This window comes from Mirounga leonina, unplaced genomic scaffold (genome assembly GCF_011800145.1).
Source record: "Mirounga leonina isolate KUSES-001 unplaced genomic scaffold, KU_Mleo_1.0 Mir_168, whole genome shotgun sequence".
In the NCBI taxonomy this organism is placed as follows: Eukaryota; Metazoa; Chordata; class Mammalia; order Carnivora; family Phocidae; genus Mirounga; species Mirounga leonina.
In genome coordinates this window covers 12,032,407-12,038,406 of record NW_023270426.1, presented here as the reverse complement: position 1 = coordinate 12,038,406, position 6,000 = coordinate 12,032,407, and positions in this window count along the sequence as shown.

The following is a 6,000-nucleotide window of genomic DNA, read 5'->3' as shown; positions in this document are numbered from 1 at the left end:
AGACTCAGCTACTAGGGGGCGCTAGCGAGAGCCCCGAGGCCTGAAGAAGGGACCGCTCCTGTTTGCTCGTGAGACCTTCTGGACTTTTCTGTGCCGGTGAGTGTCCCCCCATTCTCATTTCTTCACCTGGACGGTGGCAGTTGATTTCTGCAGCAGCCGCTGAATCCGCTTGGAACTTACCCCGCATTCGCAGAACCAGCCTCACTGTGCCCCTCTGGGACACGAGCGCCACCTGTGTGCCCCTAAGACGGTTGACCTTCAGCTCCCTGGAGCCCCTCCCGAGCATCCAAGCTTTATGATAGTCTCAGCCACTTGCCTCTTGTTCCCCAAAGCCTAGGTTTGCTACCTGTGTGCTGTCTTAGCGTTCTGTTTCCCTCTTCTGTTACCAAGTTGACAATTCTTTCAACCCACTTCATAGTCCTCGGCATGGCATGTTCTCTGGTGTGGGGCTTCCATTTCTTTCCAAGATGGAGTTAACAGGGACGAGATCTGACTGCTCAGCAGTGTCCGAAGTTGAGCAGTGGCCGAAGTAAAACCCACTGTATCACAAGCACAAATGTATCGTGCATACACCATAAAGACAGTTCAGAAACCTGGAGCACTCGTACCAAACGTGGAAGGGGGCTCAGGTGTGTATGGTTATAAAGTATATAAAGTTATATAGTGAAAAGGCAGTGACTGTTTATTCTTCACCGTGAACGGTTATAATATTAGAATTTTCTTTTTTTTTTTTTTAAAGATTTTATTTATTTATTTGAGAGAGAGAGAATGAGAGACAGAGAGCATGAGAGGGAGGAGGGTCAGAGGGAGAAGCAGACTCCCCGCCGAGCAGGGAGCCCGATGCGGGACTCGATCCCGGGACTCCAGGATCATGACCTGAGCCGAAGGCAGTCGCTTAACCAACTGAGCCACCCAGGCGCCCAATATTAGAATTTTCTTAAGTGAGAGGGAATTGGTCAGTGCTTTACCTCTTATCAACCTTGGGAAACAGGTCAAGTTTTGCCTCTGATTTTTCGGAGGTATAAACAAGAAGTGGTCCAGGTGAAGTTAGTCTTGCAAAATAAGTTCAGTTAAGCTTTGTCTGTATGACTAAACTGGTTTTGTTGACTCAGGGCTGGTCTCCATTTGTTTTTTATTTTAACACTTGAAACAACCAAATAATCCTGACAAATTATAAGAACGATGGTTTTGAAGACTCTGGAAATCAGGTGATGAAGGACAGTCATGCCTGAGAGGAGGGAGACAAGGGAGCTCGATTGCTCGGGCTGACTGCTTGGAGACAGTTGTCAGGCTGTGGTGGCGGGAGGAGAACCTGGCCAGAAATGAGCTGCCAAAATGGTTCTGGGAGTCAGCCCAGGTGGCTAGAGTTCACAGAGCAGAGCCCTGGCGGGAAGAGACTCTCTTTAAAAGACATTAAGAGAGGGTTGCTGAAGTGGTAGGGGGTGGGAGGGATGGGGTGGCTGGGTGATGGACATTGGGGAGGGTATGTGCTATGGTGAGCGCTGTGAATTGTGTAAGTCTGTTGAATCACAGACCTGAACCTCTGAAACAAATAATACGTTATATGTTTAAAAAAAAGAAGAAGATAGCAGGAAGGGAAAAATGAAGGGGGGGGATCGGAGGGGGAGACAAACCATGAGAGACTGTGGACTCTGAGAAATAAACTGAGGGTTCTAGAGGGGAGGGGGGTGGGGGGATGGGTTAGCCTGATGATGGGTATTAAAGAGGGCACGTTCTGCATGGAGCACTGGGTGTTAATACACAAACAATGAATCATGGAACACTACATCAAAAACTAATGATGTAATATATGGTGATTAACGTAACATAATAAAAAAAAAGACATCAGAGAAGGAAAAGGTAGGGGCGCCTGGGTGGCTCAGTCGGTTGGGTGTCTGCCCTTGGCTTGGGTCATGATCCCAGAGTCCCAGGATCAAGCCCCAAGGTGGGCTTCCTGCTCAGCAGGGTGTCGCTTCTCCCTCTCCCTCTGCCTGCCTGCTCCCCCTGCTTGTGCACGCTCTCTCTCTCTCTCTCTCAAATAAACAAATAAAATATTTAAAAAAAGAGAAGGAAAAGATGAACCACAGTCTGGAAGAAAATAGTTGCAAATCACGTATCTCATAAAGGACCTGAATCAAAAATACGTAATGAAACGTCAAAGCTCAATAATAAGAAAACGGTTCTGTAGAAATGGACAAAAGATTTGAACAGACTTCACCAAAGAAGATGCACAGATGTTTTCAAGTAACACATGAGAAGACGTACAGCATCTGTAGTCATTAGGGAAATGCCAATCAGAGCTGCAACGAGGTACCACAGTACAGTGATACTGGAAGGTCTACAGTTGCAAAGACGGGTCATGTCACGTGTTGGTGAGGATGCAGAGGATCCTTCATACACTGGCCCTTTCATACACTGCTGGTGGGAATATCAAATTGTTCACTTCGGAGCAAGTTTGGCAGTTTCCCAACAAGTTAAGCATCTACCTTCTCTATGGCCCAGCCATTCCACTGCCAGGTGCTTAGCCAAGAGAAATAAAGTGGATGTCCATGCGGAGGCTTGTACAGGAATATTCATAGCCGTTTTGTTTGTAACAAACAAAAACTAGAAACATCCCAAATAGCCATCCTCAGGCTGATAAACGATATGTGGTGCATACATACACATGTATGTGTGCATACACACACACAAATTATTCAGCAATAAAAAAGGATCAATTATTGCAACATGCAAAAAGTTGGTGAATGTTAAAATAGTCTGAATGAAGAGGCAAAAGAGTACATACCAGTATGGTTCATTTATATAAAATTCTAGAAAACACAAATATATGGAGACAGAACGCATATCGGTGGTTGCTTGGGGGTGGGCATTGTAGAGGGGGGCACAACAGAGCAGTTGCAAAGGAATTTGGGGGTGATGGGTATGTTTATTATCTTGATTGTGGTGACAGTCTTGCAAGCATGTACTTAGGTTAAAACTTAAATTCTACACTTTAGACATGCATAGTATACTGGATATAAATTATACCTCAATAGAGGTATTAAAAATTAGAAATAAAACAAATTAGAGTGATTTGCCAGTGATTCTGGTGAGATAAAACTGCACACACATTCCTTTTGGCAGCTAACAAAGCTATTTCTCTCCTGTTTCCACTGCTTTGGAATGCCTTCTCACTAGGGTAGCTCACGCTGGGATAGCTCAGCTCTAGGTCCTGGGGAAGAATTTTGTTTCTTCTGTGGTCCACGTATGTGCAGATAACAAGGAATAGAGTCCACACTCATAATCTTGAAGTGGAAAAATTGCAAAGGGGTAATCAGATCACTGCCTGACCAGGGCATAAGAGTGGGGGAGGGCAAGAGCCTACATTGCTTAGGTCTAGATGTTTTGTCTGGTCTATTCCATTATCATATGGGGAGGGAAAATGAAAAAAATACAGGATTGAATTTATTTATGCACATGTAGCTTAAGGACAATTAGAAACAGAATAAGGAAAATGCATAATTGTAGCTTTCTAGAGACAGAAAGGAGCTTACTAACGTGTCCCCAAATCAGTGCTGTGGCGGCTGGACAGAGGGATAGACATGCTTCCCTGTGTGACATACTCCGTCACTTTTGTGTCTCAGAAGGATTTTTATAGTCCATCAGTTTCAGAAAGAACAGTGAAAGTGACTTTCTGGAGGAATATATAAGAAATTTTTAAAGACTGAAGGAGAACGGGCTACGTGGTTCACCAAGACCCGTTGAGATAGTGGTTTTGTCTGAGTGGGGAGCCTGATGCGGGACTCGATCCCGGGACTCCAGGATCATGACCTGAGCCGAAGGCAGTCGCCCAACCAACTGAGCCACCCAGGCACCCGAGAAACTATAAGAATTAGTATTTTCTTGGTATTCCCTTCCAAGGATTTGTCCACATGGCTGAGTATTTTTACCTGGATGTTGTCATGTGATTTCACACCCCCATTTTTTTCACTAAACATTTTAACATCAAACATCTCTTTGTTGCTTTTTAAAAATGTTCTTGGAGGGAAAAAAAAAATGTTCTTTGAAGAAATACACTTCCGTAGAAGGTAGAATTAGACCTGTAACCGCTATTTAGGAGATGAAAAGCAGACACTAACTTAGGCTTTGCTCACCACAGGTGCAGCTGCCCTCTGTCCCCATACAATGGCAATACCAGTGACTTCATTCCCTGTGCTCATACCTCTCCTCCTGTGATTTACTCATTCCATAACTAGAAGTCCGTACCTCTCACTGCCCTTCACCCTTTTTTGCTCATCTCCCCACACCTCTCCTCTTTGGCAACCACCAGTTTGCCTGGTGGGCTTCTTTCTGCTTCTTTTGTTGATTTGTTTTGTTGTTTAGATTCCCCATATAAGTAAAATCATAGTATTTGTCTTTCTCTGATGTACTTCACTTAGCATAATGCCATCTAGGTCCATCCGTGTTCTTTATCCGTTCATCTGTCAGTGATTACTTGGGTGGCCTCCCTGTCTTGGCTATTGTCAATAATGCTGCAGTAAGCATAGGGGTGCACGTATCCAGTCAATTAGTGTTTTAGTGCTCTTTGGGTAAAACTCAGTAGTGGAATTGCTGGAATGTATGCTATGTCTGTTTTTCCTTTTTTGGGGGGGAACCTCCATACTATTCCACAGGGGCTGCTCCAATTTATATTCGCAGCAACAGTGCGTGAGTGTTCCCTTTTGTCCACATCCTCGCCAACGCTTGTTGTCTCCTGTGGTTTTGATAGTAGTCATTCTGACAGGTGTCAAGTGATACCTCATTGTGGTTTTGATTGGTAATTCCCTGATCACTAATGATGATGAGACATCTTCTCATGTGTCCATTGGCTGTTTGTATGTCTTCTTTAGGAAAATGTCCGTTCGCGGGGCGCCTGGGTGGCTCAGTCGGTTAAGCGGCTGCCTTCGGCTCAGGTCATGATCCCAGGGTCCTGGGATCAAGCCCCACATCGGGCTCCTGGCTCAGCAGGGAGCCTGCTTCTCCCTCTCCCTCTGCCTCTCTCCCTGCTCATGCTCTCTCTCTCTGTGTATCTCTGTGTCTCAAATGAATAAATAAAATCTTTAAAAAAAAAAACAATGTCCGTTCAGGGGCGCCTGGGTGGCTCAGTTGGTTAGGTGACTGCCTTCAGCTCAGGTCATGATCCTGGAGTCCCGGGATTGAGTCCAGCATCGGGCTCCCTGCTCGGCAGGGAGTCTGCTTCTCCCTCTGACCCTCCCCCCTCTCATGTGCTCTCTCTCATTCTCTCTCTCTCAAATAAATAAATAAATAAAATCTTAAAAAAAAAAAAAAAAGAAAAAAAGAAAAATGTCCGTTCAGGTCCTTGCTCATTTTAAATCAGATTATGTGGGAGTTTTTGGTGTTGAGTTGTGTAAGGTCTTTATATATTTTGGATATCAACCCTTTATCCAGTATGTCATTTGGAAATAGCTTCCGTAGGTTGCCTTTTTGTTTTGTTGTTGGTTTCCTTCACTGTGCAAATGCTTTTCATGTCGATGGAGTCCCAATAGTTTGTTTTTGCTTTTGCTTCCCTTGCCTGAGGAACCATTATCTAGAAACATGTTGCTAAGATCAGTGCCAAAGAGATTATTGACTATTATTTTCTCCTAGGAATTTTATGGTTTCAAGTTTCACATCTAGGTCTTTAATCCATTTTGAGTTTGTTTTTGTGTATGGTGTTAGAAAGTGGTCTAGTTTTATTCTTTCACATGTAGCCATCTGGTTCTCCCAGCACCATTTATTGAAGAGACCATCTTTTCCCCATTGTACATTCTGGCCACCTTAATCATGGAGTGTATGTTTATTTGTGGGCTCTCTATTCTGTTCCATTGCTCTATGAGTCTATTTTTGTTCCTGTGCCATACTGTTTTGATAATTACAGTATTATAATATTATAATAATCTTAAAGTTTGGAATTGTGATACCTCCGGTTTTGTTGTTCTTTCTCAAGATTGATTTGGTTATATATGGGTTCTTTTGTGGTTC